The sequence below is a fragment of the Macaca thibetana genome, chromosome 2, assembly GCF_024542745.1.
Source record: "Macaca thibetana thibetana isolate TM-01 chromosome 2, ASM2454274v1, whole genome shotgun sequence".
NCBI classification, from domain to species: Eukaryota; Metazoa; Chordata; class Mammalia; order Primates; family Cercopithecidae; genus Macaca; species Macaca thibetana.
Genome location: NC_065579.1, coordinates 152,210,037 through 152,228,809, shown reverse-complemented (window position 1 = coordinate 152,228,809; position 18,773 = coordinate 152,210,037). Strand labels below are relative to the sequence as shown.

Genomic DNA, 18,773 nt, shown 5'->3' with positions numbered 1-18,773 from the left:
TCTGAAACAAAATTGATAATAGCTCTTTCTGAAAAGACCTTCTCCTGTCTGGGGCCCAGTCTGTCTGTGTAGGACTAACAAAGTAACTACAAGATTAGAAATTACAGTTTAAGGGTCATGTAGTTGCTGGCTCTGAGTCTGAACCTCCCCAAATTGTTCCTAGGGATAATATCATTATTGTAAAACCTAAGATGAGTGCTTGAGATATTTTGGAGACCCTGCACTCGATGGATCAGGTGAGACTAACCAGACCGGCAATCTGGCTCAACCAGTGCTGCCATCCCACCCAGGAACAGAAAACGGCAAGAAAAATTCACTTCAACTCCCTATGATTCCATCTCCATCCTGACCAATCAGCACTCCCCACTTCCCAAGCCTCTACCCACCAAATTATCTTTAAAAACTCTGATCTTGGCCAGGCGCGGTGGCTCACATATGTAATCTCAGCACTTTGGAAGGCCGAGACAGGCAGATCACAAGGTCAAGAGATCAAGACCATCCTGGCCAACATGTTGAAACCCCGTCTCTACTAAAAATACAAAAATTAGCCAAGCATGGTGGCATGGGCCAGTAGTCCCAGCTACTCAGGAGGCTGAGGCAGGAGAATTGTTTGAATCCGGGAGGCAGAGGTTGCAGTGAGCGGATATCATGCCACTGCACTCCAGCCTGGCAACCGAGCAAGACTCCGTCTCTAAATAAATAAATAAATAAATAAATAAAAGACAATACTTATCCAAGTTTAATGTGTGTAGGACTCACCTGGGGAAACTTTATTGCAGGGTGCGGTGGTTCATGCCTGTAATACCAGTACTTTGGGAGGCCGAAGCGGGCGGATCACCTGAGGTCGGGAGTTCAAGACCAACCTGATCAACGTGGAGAAACCCCATCTCTACTGAAAATAGAAAAATTAGCCGGGCATGGTGGCACATGCTGGAGGCTGAAGCAGGAGAATCGCTTGAACCTGGGAGGCAGAAGTTGCGGTGAGCCGAGAGCGTGCCATTGCACCCCAGCCTGGGCAATAAGAGCGAAACTCCGTCTAAAAAAAAACCAACCTCTGATCCCCAAATGCTCAGGGAGACTGGTTTGAGTAACAATGAAACTCTGGTCTCCCACACAGCCGACTCTACGTGAATTACTCTTTCTCCATTACAATTCCCCGTCTTGATAGGGCTCTGTCTGGACAGCGGACAAGGCGAACCCATTGGGCAGTTACATTTCTACAATGCACATGTGCTATTTTTATAATCAGAGAAATACTATTTTTAAAACTAAAGCATTTATTGAAGTATGATTTGTACACTATGTATATGCTGTACTTCAAAAAATGGTTTTAAAAATACAAGAGCAGGGATCTCCAATGACGAGAATAATAAAGAAAAGAAACCTTCCCTGAGATTATCTCAGTCTCTGGTTGGGCTTTTCTTGCTCACCAAGGACATTGTTTATACTAGTTAAATTTCCTGTCTGTCCCATGGAAAATGTACTCTCTTATTTTTTTTAATTCTCAGCTATTAATGTGCTTAATAAAAACATTTTTCAAATCATACGTATACTAATTACTGATCCAAAGAGAAGACTGTACTACAAATGTACTGTCTCCCCACCAATGACTACAGAACCAGAAGTAACCTTGATATGTCATATAGATGATGAATGTCCTGGCTCGCTGGTTGAGTCATGAAGAACCTGTTGGGTAAATCTGGTCTAACTACCTGTCCTAGACTTTGTAACTGCTGGCCCCACCCTCTCTCTCCAGGCTCTGCTGTGTCTCATTTGTTTCAGGAGAAATCTGACAGCCTCACCTTCTCACATAGGCTTGCAGGTCAGATAAGGTAGAGGAATGGTATCAGAAGTAGGAACAGCACTGGTCTTAGGCCATCACTAGTGAAAAATTATGAATGTGAGTAAGAAGAGCTCCCCTGTCACTGCCAAATCTGGGCCTGACTTCTCTTATAATTACTTTACTTTTCTTATGTCTGACTCAGTTATCTTTACCTCCACTTGGAGTCTTTTTTATTTTTATTTTTTATTTTTTGAGATGGAGTCTCACTCTGTCGCCAGGCTGGAGTGCAGTGGTGCAATCTCGGCTCACTGCAACCTCCGCCTCCTGGGTTCAAGTGATTCTCCTGTCTCAGCCTCCTGAGTAGCTGGGACTACAGATATCTGCCACCACGTCCAGCTAATTTTTTTGTGTTTTTAGTAGAGATGGGTTTCACCATGTTGGCCAAGATGGTCTCGATCTCTTGACCTCGTGATCTGCCCACCTCCGCCTCCCAAAGTGCTGGGATTACAGCCATGAGCCACCGTGCCCAGCCTGGAGTCTTAAAGTGGTTTGCATCAATCCACGATGCCATGCCCCTTCTGTCCTCTGGTTTGGGGGTGGCTGTGTAACCCCAGTAGCAGAAGAGGGATGTTTCTGTGATTTGGGCTGAGCACTGTAACTGATTAATATTCTTTTAATCCTGATCTCTGACATTCACTCTGCAGGGAAAGCCTCCAAACTTTACCCTGGATCTCTAGGCCTAGCAGACTTGAGGTTAACACTAGTTTAACCTCCAGGATTTTAACTATCTCCAATGTGTTCATTCATTCAACTATTGAATGTCTGAAATGTGTGCGACACTCTGCTAGGCATTGGGGATACAATGGTGAACAAAACAGACATAGTCCCTGCCTATGAAGTTTATGGCTTAGACAGAGGTACAAGCCAAAACAAAAACAAAAAGAACACTCCAAAAAAACAAACCAGGAATTCCAGTAGATTGTGGTAAGAGCTCTAATGACAATGTGCAACAGGAGTATACAGCACAGGCACAAGGATGCGGTGGGTAGGAGGATGTGTCCCGGGGAAGAGACATCTCAGCTGAGTCCTTGTGTTAATCTGCTAGATCTGCATTACAAAGTACCCCGGACTGGGTGGCTTAAACAACACAAATTTATTTTCTCACTCTAGAGGCTAGATGTTTGAGATCAAGGTGTGGCAGGGTTTATTTCTGCTGAGGCCGCACTCCCTGGCTCATCATCCCATCTGCTCCCTGTGTCTTCACATGCTATTCCCTCTGTGCTTTTGTGGCCTAATTTTCTCCTCTTATGAGGATACCAGTCATATTGAACTACAGACCACCCTAATGACCTCAGGTGAACCTAATTACCTCTTTAATGACACTATATTCAAATACAGTCACACTGTGAGGTACTGCAGGTTAGGACTTCAACATATGAATTTAGGTGGGGACAGAGTTCAACCCATAACAGGCATAAAGGATCAATAGAAATCAGCCTGACAAATGGAAGCAAAAGGAAGTGTTTCCAACCTCAGCAAAGAGGCAAGAGGAATAAGGCACCTTAGGAGAACTTGACAGGAGCCAGGTCAGAGAAGGCTGTGCTAAAGAGTGAGAAGTACACTCTAAGGATAATGGATAACTATTGAAGGGCTTCCATTAAGGAAACAATATAATTGGCTTTGCTTTCTAGAAGAAATATTTGGATATTGTGTGAAGAAAGAGGAACATGATTGAAGGAGGAGGCCAGGGGAAGCTATTGCTATTCTTCAGTGGTGAAATAACCACGGCCTGAGCCAGGGTAGTACAGGCCAGATGGATGGAAGTGAAGGGAGTCGATGTAACTGACAAGCTCTGGAAATTCCTGGATGAGAGGGCTGAGCATCAAGGAAGAGTGGAGGATAACACCCATCTTTCTAACTTGGGAAATGAGAAGAACAAGCCATGGACTGTGAAAGGATGAGAACGTACAGGAGAAGGTGAAGGGGTCAGTCGGAAGTAGACCCTGTAACCAAGAGACCACCCAATATTATCCACCCAACATCTCTACTAAGTGCCACATTTTACATTATGAAAGGAAAGAAGAAAAACTACTTAGGTATCCAACCTGGCTTGGTTTTGGTTATGAGACTTTTATCTCTTCTATTTCAAATATTGAAAAATTAACCCAAAAATCCAAATGCATCCTTCTATCCTGTTTTACTTTCTTCATCTCCCTTTATATTTCTAGACCCTTCACAATGCAGCTGAGGACACAAAATATAAGGATGATTGCTATAGTTTATAAGATATTTGGAAACAAAAATATGATGTTTCCATTTAGGAACACTAACTACACATATACCAGACACAGAGTTAAATTTTCTACATACATTTTCCATTTAATTCTCACAATCCTGTGAGGTAGTTAATTACCTCCATTTTACAGACAAGGAAACAGATGCTCAGAAAGGTGAAGTCACCTGCCCAGGTTTACAGAGCTATGCAGATTATTGACCTCAGCTGTCCCTCACTCCAAAGTCCATGCTATTAACTGCTGTGCTACTCTACCTCCAGCAAGCCCTCCTTCAAGAATTGGGATGAAGTTAAAGCCATTCCACAAAAGCCTTCTTTTTTTCATACCTCTTTTTACTAAAAAATAATAAAGTATTATTAGTAAAAACGTCCAATGAACTTGAGCTCCATTTTAGAATACAGTAGGAATAATGCTCCTGGAACTGTGCAACCCAGCAGGTCCATAACTGTGCTGGCTGGGATCAAGCTACCAGGCCTCAGGCTTAATTCAGGCCATGTATAGAGACTGCCAGCCAACTCACTTACACGAACAGACTTGATAAGTTTCTGATCAAACTGTCCAAGCATCTGGGCCATCCCTTGGCCAGCAATGCGGAGAAATTGGAGCCCTGTGATCATCAGGGAATATAACCTTGAACTCCTGGCTGTCCTGTTGTGTTTTCTTTACTTTGGATTTTTTTTTTTTTTTTTTTTTAGACAGAGTCTTACTCTGTTGCCCAAGCTGGAGTACAGTGGCGTGATCTCAGCTCACTACAACCTCTACCGCCCAGGTTCAAGTGATTCTCCTGCCTCAGCCTCCTGAGTAGCTGAGACTACAGGCAGGTGCCACCATGCCTGGCTAATTTTTGTATTTTTAGTAGAGATGGGATTTCACTATATTGGCCAGGCAGGTCTTGAACTCCTGACCTCGTGATCCACCCGCCTCAGTCTCCCAAAGTGCTGGGATTACAGGCGTGAGCCACTGCACCTGGCCTACTTTGGATTCTTAAAGGAAGACCATTTAAACTGGCAACAAAGTCTAGTCTCAGTCCTCTGATTAACAAACACTGTAACCCAAACTGATCCTTAGTTTCCTCAGCTGCAAAATGGAAAACTTGACCAAGACATGTTTTTCCAATGACCTTTAAGGACTCCAGAAGTCCATGTTAGCTGGTTGCCTTCTTCTCCCAATGAGAAAGTGGTGAGATCTATGAATTTGTTCACATATTTGCTGGGCAGCTACTGTGTTTCATAATCTAGGAGATGTGATGGCTAATGGTCAAGACAACAGTTTCTGCCATGGAAGAGATTATAATCAGATCAGCAAGAAGATAAACAGAAAAATATGTGTAATAACTGAGATAACAGGAATATGTCGTACAAACCGAGAACTACAGGAAACCACAGAAGGCTCTGGGTGGTGTGGTTTTTGAAAGCAGTATTGCACGTAGATTAACGGAGAACAGAAGGAATCACATCCTTGTCAAGGGTCATTGTATGAACAAGGAGACAGGCGCAAGAATGAGAATGAGAAAGAAGTGCAAGAGGATCTAAGAAGACCCAGCTGGAGAGAAACTCTGAGAGAGAATCTGGTTCAGGAAGACCTGTGAGTACTTGGAGGCTATTCTTAAAATTGTAAATGAATTTGATAGATGACAGGAAGTACCCAAGTTAGGAAGCAATATTTTTTCAGTGTATGAGAAAGAGCTTGGTTTTCAGGAGAAACTAGAAGGGTAGGATCCAACCAGGGAGTGTCAACAATAAGCCAATAAGAGGTTGATGAAAGCTTTAAGGGAGTGATAGCTGTGAAAACAGCAAGGAAGGGTGAAATTGAAAGACTTTGCAGAGTCATCACTGCCAGTACGTTTGCATAATTCCTGGCAATATTCCCCCTCAGTTTCTACGCAATGAGCTTTTAAGTTGTAAATTGCCAACATCTTAGAAGTATTACGCCAAGACCTCATTTGTTTAGTGTAATGTAAGGTTTGGGTTACTAATACGCTATTTCAGTCCTTAAAGTGTCCTCTGTAAGAATCCAGTTTTTCTAAATATCAATGGATACAAAAAAATTAGAAGTTTAAAGTTTAACTCTCCCTTCTCTTCTCTCCTAGGTGGCTGTGTCAGTGCAGGCAAAAAGGAACCCTAGAAGGATCCAAGTGGAAATGACATAGAAGATAATGATAATCCCATGAAGTGGTGAAGCTATAACCACCACCTGTCCCTGTTGATTAAAGAGCTCCACCTGCCTAGGCACAGCATCCTCAACTAGGATTGGGGGTAGGCCATTGGGCTAGGACAAAACTTTGCAGGACTGACACATTACAGGCCCCCGTGTAGTATATACTAGAAGTGCTGCAATAGGAACCCAGAATCCACCTGCACCCACCTCAATATGAGTAGCACGTGTTGCCAACATCTGCTTTGGCTCTTTCCTTCAGCTGTTTTCATGTGTTTTCTCTTTGTAAAAATGGCTTCCACCTAGCAGTGGACTACTTTTCCAGATTCCCACCTTTTCACCTCCCTCCTGCCTCTATAAACTTAGGACACCAACATTGTAAGTTACTAGGCTTCTAAATTTAATACATATGAGAATCACCTAGGGAGCTCTTTTTGAAATGCAGATTCTAGGCTGGGCGCGGTGGCTCAAGCCTGTAATCCCAGCACTTTGGGAGGCCGAGACGGGCGGATCACGAGGTCAGGAGATCGAGACCATCCTGGCTAACACAGTGAAACCCCGTCTCTACTAAAAAATACAAAAAACTAGCCGGGCGAGGTGGCGGGCGCCTGTAGTCCCAGCTACTTGGGAGGCTGAGGCAGGAGAATGGCGTGAACCCGGGAGGCGGAGCTTGCAGTGAGCTGAGATCCGGCCACTGCACTCCAGCCTGGGCGGCAGAGCGAGACTCCGTCTCAAAAAAAAAAAAAAAAAAAAAAAAAAAAAGAAATGCAGATTCTAGGGCCCACCCTCAAGAGATTGTAATTTAATTAATCAAAGAATGGGACTCAGGAATCTGTAGTGAACAGGCATCCCAGCTGACTCTGGTGTCAGTGGTTCCCAGCCCAACTTACCAGAGCAGTTGAACCTAGCAGCATAATTAATCCATGCTAAAGCCAAACTCATAAATGAACATTTATCAAGAAGTCTTTGAGAGCATGGTTCTATGATGATGTATGAGTCTTAGGGCTCATTTTTCCTAGGGTGTAAACAAAGTCACACTGGGAGAGCCTATGATCCCAGTGTATATTTCTGGCAGGGCATAATTTTCTCTATAGGGACAGGCACAGCAACATTGATTGTATAACGTTACTCCACCCTGGAATTTACTATTAGTCATAAAAACTGAGGCAACTCCAGTATTGCTGGTTCATTTGATGAGTATACAGGGTGGGAAGGCCTCTACGATAACTTCTTTCTCCCCTAAAGGGCAAAAATGCAACTCAACTCACAATCCAGGCTACTGAGCAAAGGTTTGAATGACCCCTGAGCCCATACAAGCTTCTCTACATTGTTCTGAGAGGACCCAAAAGCCACTGGTGTTGTTGAGACCACTGGTTCCTTTGTCCTGAAGAGAAGAGGGAGAGAAATGATTGCTGCTACACTCACTTTGAAGTGAGAAAAGTTGTGGGTGGCTGAAAATTTTACTCTGGAAAGATGTTAGGTAGCTCGTTGTTTCTACAGCCCTGCAAACTATGCTCCTGATACAGAGTGCGGCAAGCGGGGCGGGGAAGTGCTGGGAAGGGAAAGGCGTAGTCCCCGGCTGGGGCTCCAGCCCCAGACCTGTGCCCACAGACCTAGGTGAGGACAGGCATTTGTTTTCATGCCCAAATATTGCATTTCCCAAGACCACCCTGGGCTGCCATGCTCCTATCCTGTGCCTATAAAAACTCCAAGATCCTGGCGGGCACACACACAAGCAGCTGGACATCAAGAGGAACACACCAATGGCTGAGGACACAAGCAGCTGGAAGTTGAGAGGAACACACCAGCGTAAGAGCAGACAGGGACCGGCAGATGCCGGAGAGGAACACACCAGCATAAGAGCACACCCACAGGCACTGACAGACTTCGGCAGGCCATCTACTGGTGGAACAATGCAGAGTTTGGCTGGGCTGGTCAGAGAAAAGCCCAGCTGCTGGGAAGCCCAACTGCAGGGGAAAACCACCGTCCCACTCCAGCCCCCTTCTGGCCTTACCATCTACCTCGCTGAGAGCTACCACTCAATAAAAATCCTTGCACTCATTCTCCAAGCCCACATGTGATCAGATTCTTCTGGTATACCAAGGCAAAAACCTGGGGATACAGGACGCCCTCTGTCCTGATGATGAGGCAAAGGGTCTAATAGAGCTGATTGACACAAGCTACCTACAGACAGCAAAGCTAAAAGAGCTCTTTGTAACACACACCCACTGGGGCTTCAGGAGCTGTCAGCATTCACCCCTAGATGCTACCGTGGGGTCGGAGCCCCACAACCTACCCGTCTGCAAGCTCCCCTTAGAGGTTTGAGCAGCTGGGCACTGAAGAAGTGAGCCACTCCCCCTGTCACACACCCTGTGAGGGGGACAAGGGAACTTTTCCCGTTTCACTCCCACCCCTCACCCTCTGTGTCCTGGCACCCAGAGAGGAGCCCTAGGGCAGGCACTCCCCCAGCCTTGTTGGCTTTAGTTATGTTCATCCCATCTTCCATCTTCATTCTCAGTGCATCTGCGTAAGCCTCATTGAAGTTAGCCAAGTCCGGGACCACAGAAGCAGATATGGGTTAAACAATCCCCTCACATTCCAATCCCAGCCTTTCTTTCCCCTAAAGCATCTCCATCCCTAACTCACTGCAAAGTACTAACCTCTAACTCACGGAGGCTCAGAACTCACCTTTTGGGGATCTCCTTATGGCCTCACTCCCTGGTTGTTACTGACAACCAGCCCCAGTGGAAAGCCAGAGCCCTCTGTGGCCGGAATGATTTTTTTTTAATTTGCCTTGTCTTGGCTACAATTATTTTTACTTTTTACAATAAAAAAGTTTTTCCTGTACTTTTAGGAATTTTCTATAGCCTGAGAAGTCAAGGATAGCAAAGAAACTCCAAGTGGCTAGAATACCATGACCCCAATATGGTTAGCTAAGAGATGTAAATTCATATGTACATTATACCTTTTGAGAAATAACTATCAGCTCAATTAAAGATAATCATTAAAGAAAATTTAATGCAAACTGTGTATATGTATTTGAGACAGGGTCTCACTCTGTTGCCCAGGCTGCAGTGCAGTGGTGTGATCATAGCTCACTGTAACCTTGAGCACTTGGGCCCAAATGATCCTCCCGCCTCAGCCTCCCAGGGAGCTGGGACTTACAGGTATGCACCACCATGACTGGTTTACATTTTTTGTTTGTTTGTTTGTTTGTTTGTTTTTTGTAGAGACAAGGTCTCACTGAGTTGCCCAGGCTGGTCTCAAACTCCTGCCCTCAAGCAACCCTGCCACCCTGGCCCCCTAAAGTGCTGGGATTATAGGTATGAGCCCCTGTTTGAGGATGAACTGTATATTTAAAAAGAGTTTATAATCTAGAGAAAACGTAAGTAAATATAAATAGCTATATGTTTAGATACATTTTTGTTGAGTTCTCAACATTTCTCTAGAATTATTTAATCCAACATTATTTTTCCAATATTATAAAACTTCCTCCTGCCTTGTGCAGCAACTTTTGAACTGTCATCCTTGCCAACTTTAGGCTGTTGAAATGGATATAGGCAGGTTCCTAGACAAGAATGGAAGTAGAATAGACTCTTGTGGTTTAACAAATCAGAACAAGTTTTTAAATCAAAGAAACGCCGCCGGCTTTACACGTAAGTTGAGAGGTGATCACCTAATTGATGTGATGCATGGATGCTATAAACCACCTTACTTCCCAGAGTGCATTTGCTCACCTCATGCATAAAATTTCACCATTCTATTTCTTCATCTTAAAGCACTTACTCAGTCAAAATGTAGATACCCATAAGATTTTTTTACATGTACTGTTTTGCAAAAGATTTGCAGAGTCTTTTCTAAGAGTTCATTCTATTTTTTTTTTTTTTTTTTTTTTGTCATATCCTTTAGACTCAGTAAGAGTCCATTTTAATAGATGACAGAGGAAAAGTAGAAGAGGACAGATACATCTACGGGGATTGGTGGAAGGATAGAAATCTGAGAGCCTGATGGTTTTGGCTTCAGCAATCCATAAATTCATTAAGCCTGGAACTTAATGCCTTTACCAACAGAAGAATTATATACACAGATTCATCCATTAGCTAACTCTTTTATGCCAATAGACACCGCCGAGGAAGAATAAAGTCTTTCTTCCCACTGCTGTCATGTCTAAGTCAGAGTCTCCTAAAGAACCCAAACAGCTGCAGACGCTCTTCATCTGAGAGTTGAGCTTTGAAACAATCGACAAGACTCTGAAGAGCCGTTCTGAGCAATGGGGAACGCTCACCAACTGTGTGGTAATGAGAGATCCCAACACCAAGCACTCCAGGGGCTTTGGGTATGTCACATATGCCCTTGTGGAGGAGGTGGATGCAGCCATGAATGCAAGGCCACACAAGGAGGATGGAAGAGTTGTGGAACCGAAGAGAGCTGTCTCAAGAGAAGATTCTCAGAGACTAGGTGCCCACTTAACTCTGAAAAAGATATTTGTTGGTGGCATTAAAGAAGACTGAATAACATCCCCTAAGAGATTATTTTGAAGAGTATGGGAAGAATTGAAGTGATTGAAATCATGACTGACCGAGACAGTGGCAAAAAGAGGGGCGTTGCTTTTGTAACCTTTGGCAAAAGGAGGGGCTTTTGTTTTTGTAACCATGGCTCCGTAGATAAGATTGTCATTCAGAAATGCCATACTGGGAATGGCCACCGCTGTGAAGTAAAGAAAGCCCTGTAGTAGCAAGAGATGGCCAGTTTTTCATCTAGCCAACGAGGCTGCAGTGGTTCTGGAAACTTTGGTGGTGGTCGTGGAGGTGGTTTTGGTGGGAATGACAACTTTGGTCACAGAGGAAACTTCAGTGCTTGTGGTGCCTTTGGTGGCAGCTGTGGTGATGGTGGATATGGCGGCAATTAGGATGGCTATAATGGATTTGGTAATGATAGTGGTTATGAAGGAGGCAGCCCTGGTTACTCTGGAGGAAGCAGAGGCTATGGAAGTAGTGGACAGGATTCTGGAAACCAGAGCAGTGGCTATGGTGGGGGTGGCAGCCGTGACAGCTATAACAATGGAGGAGGCGTACGTGACTTTGGTGGTGAGAGTGAAAGCAATTTGGGAGGGCATGGAAGCTACAGTGATTTCTGAAAAAATAACAATCAATCTTAAAATTTGTACTCATGAAGGGAGGAAACTTTGGAGGCAGAATCTCTGGCCCCTATGGTGGTGGAAACGAATACTTTGCCAAACCACATAACCAAGGTGGCTATGGCAGTCCCAGCAAGAGCAGTAGCTATGGCAATGGCAGAAGATTTAAAATCCTGCCAGGAAACAAAGCTTAGCAGGAGAGGAGAGCCAGAGAAGTGACAGGGAGCTTACAGGTTACAATAGATTTGTGAACTTAGCCAAACATAGTGGTGGCAGGGCCTAGCTGCTAAAAAGAAGGCATATTTTAGACAATACTCATGTACATGGGCAAAAAAAAAAACTCAAGGAGTGTATTTGTGACTAATTGTATAGCAAGTTATTTTAGTTTCTGCCCAGGTTGGCAGCTCTGCCTTCTTGGTGCATGGCAACTTCATCTGTTCTTCTGATATCACTACTTTGGTTCATCTTGTGAGTCAATGGTGCTCGATTGCAGTGTTTTTGTCTCCTTCGAGGTGCTTTTCTTTGCATCTTCAATGGGTTCATTGTAGAACTTCAAATGTCTAGTGGGTATCCAAACAGGAAGCTGATTTTCTCCTGGTGAAACACAAGCAAAACCTCTTCCCCAGGTTATCACCTTCCCTATTTCCCATGTCTTATTTTTGTTGTCTTTCCACCAAATCAGTTTTCCTTCATGTGGACTGTTCTTTTTACCAGTAAGATGTTGTTCTGCAGAAGTAGTAGTTTGATTTCTATAAATGTTTAAAAAATTTAGGCCGGGCGCGGTGGCTCAAGCCTGTAATCCCAGCACTTTGGGAAGCCGAGACGGGCGGATCACGAGGTCAGGAGATCGAGACCATCCTGGCTAACGCGGTGAAACCCCGTTTCTACTAAAAAATACAAAAAAACTAGCCGGGCGAGGTGGCAGGCGCCTGTAGTCCCAGCTACTCTGGAGGCTGAGGCAGGAGAATGGCGTGAACCCGGGAGGCGAAGCTTGCAGTGAGCTGAGATCCGACCACTGCACTCCAGCCTGGGTTACAGAGCAAGACTCCGTCTCAAAATAAATAAATAAATAAATAAAATAAAATAAAAAATAAAAAATTTAAAGTATAGAGTGCTAGATTAAGTTGCATCTGAGGAGTGGTACACTCCTTACTGTCTCCCCCTTCTTTTTGTTCAACTAACTGAGTTTTGAGTGTTCTATTAGTTCTTTCAACTATGGCCTGTCCTTGGGAATTATAAGGAATTCCTGTTGTATGTGTAATTTTCCACTGATTTAAGAATTTTTGGAATGCTTTACTACAATATCCTGGTCCATTGTCAGTTTTAATTTTTTCTGGAATTCCCGTTACAGCAAAACAAGATAATACATGTTTTTTAACATGGGAAGTACTTTCTCCTGTCTGGCAGATTGCCCATATGAAATGTGAATAAGTATCAACTGTTACATGAACATATGACAATTTTCCAAATGAAGGTACATGTGTAACATCCATTTGCCATAATGCGTTAGGACACAGACCTCTGGGATTAACTTCTGCCTCTTGAGTGGGCAGGTGTAGTACTTGACACTGGGTGCAATGTTGTACAATATCTTTTGCCTGTTTCCGTGTGATATCAAATTTTTTAACCTTGCTGCATTTACATGAGTCAAAGCATGAAGTTCTTGTGCTTTTATGAATGCAGAGGATACCAATAAGTCAGCTTGTTCATTTGCTTTAGTTAAAGGTCCTGGTAAATTAGTGTATGCTCGAATATGAGTAATATAAAATGTGAAATTCCTTTTTCTTATAGTTTGTTGTAATAAATTGAACAGCTGGTTTAACTGAGAATCCATGCTATATTTAATTAGAGCTGTCTCAACATCCCTTGTAGCCTGTACTACATATGCAGAATCTGATACAATATTAACAGGTTGATTAAAATCTTGTAACACTGTAATGACTGCAACCAACTCTGCCCTTTGAGCCGATTGATATTGAGTTTTGATTACTCGCTCTTTTGGCCCTGTGTAAGCCGCTTTTCCATTGCTGGAACCATCAGTAAATACTGTCAGAGCATTTTCTAAAGGTTCATGTCTGGTAATTTTAGGTAAAATCCAAGTAGTCAATTTTAAAAACTGGAAGATTTTTGTTTTTGGGTAATGATTAGCAATAATTCCCATAAAATCAGCAAGACCAATCTGCCATGCACCAGAATTGATAAAGGCTTGTCTAACTTATTCCTTGGTTAAAGGAACAACTATTTTGTCTGGGTCATTACCACACAATTTTATTATTCGTAATCTTGCCTGACCAATTAATGTAGCTATTTGATCCAAGTACAATGTAAAAGTCTTAATTGTACTGTGAGGAAGGAATGATCACTCCACAAGATCAGTATTTTGAACAATGATGCCTGTTGGAGAATGTGCAGTAGCAAAAATCAAAAGTTGGAGTGGGGCTAAGGGATCTATTCTACTTATTTGTGCTGACTGAATTTTTTCTTCCACTAATTTAATTTATTTTGTTGCCTCTGAGGTTAATATTATTTTACTATTTAAGTCTGGGTCTCCTCTTAGGATAGAGAATAAATTTGACATGGCATAAGTAGGAATGCCTAGAGTTGGCCAAATCCAATTAATATCGCCTAACAATTTCTGAAAGTCATTTAATGTTTTTAATGTGTCTTTTCTTACTTCTATTTTTTGTGGTTTAATTTTTCTATTTTATATCTGCATCCTTAAATAATGAAAAGGAGTAGAGGTTTGAATCTTATCAGATGCTATTGTTAGTCCTGCGTTGGCAACCTCTGCTTGCAGAAAAGTGTAACAGTCAATTCATTTGTCTCTTGTTTCTGTAGCACATAAAATATCATCAATATAGTGAATGATATAACAATCTGAAAATTTGTCTCTAACTGTTTGAAGGACTTGACCTACAAAAGTTTGACAAATAGTTGGACTATTAAGCATTCCCTGAGGTAACACTTTCCACTGAAACCTGGTGGCTGGTTCTTTATTATTTACGGCTGGTATAGTAAAGGCAAAGTTTTCACAATCCTGCTCTGCCAGAGGAATGGTAAAAAAGCAATCCTTTAGATCAATTATAATTAAAGGCCAGTCTTTTGGAATCATGGCCGGGGAGGGCAACTTGGGTTGGAGAGGCCCCATGGGTTGAATTACAGCATTTATGGCTCTTAAGTCCATTGACACACACCATTTGCCTGATTTTTTCTGAATTACAAATACAGGAGAATTCCAGGGCAAGACTGAAGGCTCAATGTGTCCCTTTTCTAATTGTTCCTTTGCTAATAAACGTAAAGCCTCCAGTTTTTGTTTCGGTAGCGGCCACTGATTTACCCATACCGGTTTTTCTGTTTTCCAAGTTAATGGAATGGGTTTAGGAGGCTCTACAGTGGCCGCCCCTAAAAAGGATACCCTATTCCTTTTCTTTCTTGATTTTCCTCTGTCTCAATTGGGACTTTAATGCCATTTTCATTTTTTCCCAATCCCTTTCCTGGTATATATCCCATCTTAGTCATGATCTTTTGACTCGTGGGGCTGTATAATGGAGCGGGCATAATGATTTCTGCACCCCACTGTTGTAACAAATCTCGGTTTGTTGAAACAAACCCAATAGACTAACAGGAATTGAAGTAATCATTGGCTGAACAGTACTTTCTTGATTATCTGGCCCTAAACAATGTAAAATCATTGTACTTTGAGACACTTCTGAAGCTGTGCCTACGCCGACAAGTCTTATAACAGCCTTTTGTTTAGGCCAATTTTTTGGCCACTGATTTAAAGCAATAACAGAGACATCTGCTCCAGTGTCTACTAACCCTTCAAACTGTTTTCCTTGAATAATGGCCTTACACACAGGTCTGCTCTCAGAGACCTGACTTGCCCAATATGCAGCCTTTCCTACCGGATCAGTGCTTCCAAACCCTCCTGTTCTTTTTATCTCACTGTTTCCAACTTTAATATAAGGTAGGAGTAATAATTGAGCAATCCTGTCTCCTGGACTGGCACTCCAAGGAAATAAGGAACTAATAACCAATTGAATTTCGCCTTTATAGTCTGAATCAACCACACCAGTACGAATTTGAACTCCCTTTAGATTTAAACTTGATCTTCCTAAGATTAGTCCTACAGTCCCCTCAGGCAATGGGCCGTATACCCCTGTGGAGATTTTTCGTGGAGGCTCCCCTGGAAGCAGAGAGACTGCTTGTATAGTACATAAATCTACTGCTGCACTGCCACATGTGTGGGGGGGATAATTGCTGTATTGTGATAACTGGCTTATTCCCTGAGGCACTTGTGACAGTGGGGGTTGTTGTTCCTGAAAACCCTGAGGAACAAAAGGCTGAATTGGGAATGCCCCAGTTTGTTGCGGGGCCTGAGGCTGGCCCCTGCTCTGTTTCCCGACAGTGGTTGCCCATTTTTATCAAATTTAGAATGACATTGATTACCCCAATGTTTTCCCTTTTTACATCTTGTACATAGGCCACGTGGCTCTTCATCTGTTGTAGTAGCTTGAGTAGTTACATTTTGTTTATTTGAGACTAGGCAATTGTTTTTTAGATGACCTATTTGACCACAATTATAACATTTTCCCCCAAATATTCTAACTTGTCCTCCTAAAGCAACTCCTGTGATTGCTTGAGCCATAAGCATAGCTTTATGCATAGCTCCTCCAATTCCATCACAGGCTTTAACGTACTCTGATATTACATCTGATCCTGCCGGGACCCTTCCTTTTAATGGCTTAATGGCTGATTGACAATCAGGATTGGCGTTTTCATATGCCATCAACTCCATTATGACTGTATGGGCATTCTCATCAGTAACTGACTTTTGAGCAGATCTTGAAGCCTTGCTACAAAATCAGGGTAAGGCTCTTTAGAGCCTTGTCTTATTGTATTGAAGGAGGGGCAGGTGGTTCCTGGGTCTTGGATTTTCTCCCAGGCCCTAAGGCAGATAGCCCTAATTTGCTCAATGGCCTCATTTGGCATTATTACTTGTTGACTAGCAGTGTTCCAATTTTGACCTATTCCTAATAGTTGATCTACGTCTATGTTAATTGGAGGATTGGCAGTCCTATTTCTTAGGACCTGTTCTTGTGCCCCATCAATCCACCAAGTCTTAAATTGTAAAAATTGAGAGGGTGAGAGTGATGATTTTGCCAGAATCTCCCAATCATAAGGAATGAGTCTATGTTCACGAGCAATGGAATCTAATAATGTTCTCATGTAAGGAGAGTTGGGTCCATACTGTTTTACTCCCTCTTTCATTTCTTTTAGCATTTTTATAGAAAAGGACTCATATCTGGCTTCAGCTATGGGAGGCTCTCCCTCTTGGGCCCCTTCTCCAGGTGGTCTTGATTCTGATATTAGTGGGAATTGCCACGCTTCAATAGCTCCTTGTTTTCTTGCCTCATCAATAATTTTATGTAATGCACCACTCTGTCCACTAGGCAGTGCTGTAGGATTACATCCCATGGTGGGCAGCTGAGGATTTAGCGCCCTGCCCTGTGGCGCTGGAAACATTCCTGGCTGTCCATATGGATTTTCTGGGGGCAGCCGATACTGAAGTTTGGCTGGCGGCCAGTATTGATAGGCTACTGGCGGCTGGGTCTTATTTTCTACCGGCTGATATTGTGGACACTGTATTTGGATTGGCATTGCCATGGCAGAGACTCTATCTTTTTCTATTTGATCTTCTTTTGGAGTTTGTACTTGTTTAACCTGCATTTGAGGTTGTAAAGTTACAGGCATCTGAGCTGCTGTAAGAGGAGTTGGCCATCGTGGTTTAGACTCTGATGGCTCTGCTAATTCTGGACCTTTTTCTTCTAATTTTAACGTTTCAGGATCTATCACCTCCTGTAATTGATTATCGCCAACATTTTGCATTGACCGAGCCATTACCGGCTTTGCTACACATTTACAATGTGAACTTTCTGTTCCTTTCCGGGATTCTATCCCTGCCTCTTTTTCACAATCTACTGCACAGCTTTCAGGGCCATCAGAAATTGAAACGCTATCTTCTTCTGTTTGAAACAGTTCTAAAGCTACTTTAATAATGACCCAATCATTCCATACTGTAAGTGGGATGATCTTACCTTCCCTACTTGCTTGTTTTAATTATTTGCCAATTTTTTCCCAGTCTTTTAGATCTAAAGTTCCCTGTTCCAGAAACCATGGGCAAAACTGTTCTATTGTTTGAAATAGCATAATTAGATTATTGGTAAGAGACTTTAACTCCCCCTCTTTTTAAGAGAATTTTAATAAAGCTGCGATAAGAGGCATATTTACTTTTAGTTTGCCCCATTGTTACCCTAGGTTCTTCCGAGCACACCAGCTTACCGCAAGGCTGACTGTAGACATACTCGGGAGTCTCTCGTCGACTTGTCCTCAATGACCATGCTCCAGCGTACCTTCACCTTAGAGAAAAGCACCCACGTCGGGCACCAGATGAAGGGGTGGCCTGCCCCTCCACACCTGTGGGCGTTTCTCGTTAGGTGGAATGAGAGACTTAAGAAAAGAAATGAGACACAGAGACAAAGTATAGAGAAAGAAAAAGTGGGCCCAGGGGACTGGCACTCAGCATACAGAGGACCCACGCGGGCACCAGTCTCTGAGTTCCCTCAGTATTTATTGATCATTACCTTTACCATCTTAGAAAAAGGGAAGTGGCAGGATAATAGGATCATCGTAGGGAGAAGGTCAACAGTAAGACATATGAATAAAGATCTCTGTGACATGAATAAGTTTAAGGAAAAGTGCTGTTCCTTGGTATGCATATGCAAACATCTCCATAAAACTTTTTAGTGCATAAAGAGCAACATTGCGGCTAGCACGTCCCACCTTCAGCCCTAAAGTGGTTTTCTCCTTTCTCAGTAAACAGAACATACAATCCGGTTTTACACCAAGATGTTCCATTGCCCAGGGATGGGCAGGAGACAGATGCTTTTCTCTATCTCAACTGTCAAGAGACCTTCTTTCCTCTTATGGACCTTTGGCAGTGTAGGTGTCCCTGGGTACTTGAGATTAAGAGAATGGTGATTGGCCAGGCGCGGTGGCTCAAGCCTGTAATCCCAGCACTTTGGGAGGCCGAGACGGGTGGATCACGAGGTCAGGAGATCGAGACCATCCTGGCGAACACAGTGAAACCCCGTCTCTACTAAAACTACAAAAAAAACTAGCCGGGCGAGGTGGTGGGCGCCTGTAGTCCCAGCTACTTGGGAGGCTGAGGCAGGGAATGGCGGGAACCCGGGAGGCGGAGCTTGCAGTGAGCTGAGATCCGGCCACTGCACTCCAGCCTGGGCGACAGAGCGAGACTCTGTCTCAAAAAAAAAAAAAAAAAAAAGAGAATGGTGATGACTTTTCACAAGCATACTGCCTTCAGGCACTTGTTTACCAAAGCCCA

General features: G+C 43.2%; 1 protein-coding gene and 1 pseudogene across 1 annotated transcript in view; both read left to right on the top strand.

The window, feature by feature from the left end:
• FAM162A (family with sequence similarity 162 member A) overlaps nucleotides 1-18,773 on the top strand; it is a 569,879-nt gene that overhangs the window by 465,495 nt on the left and 85,611 nt on the right. The window lies entirely within an intron of this gene.
• Nucleotides 10,395-11,562, top strand: LOC126949009 (heterogeneous nuclear ribonucleoprotein A1-like; annotated as a pseudogene).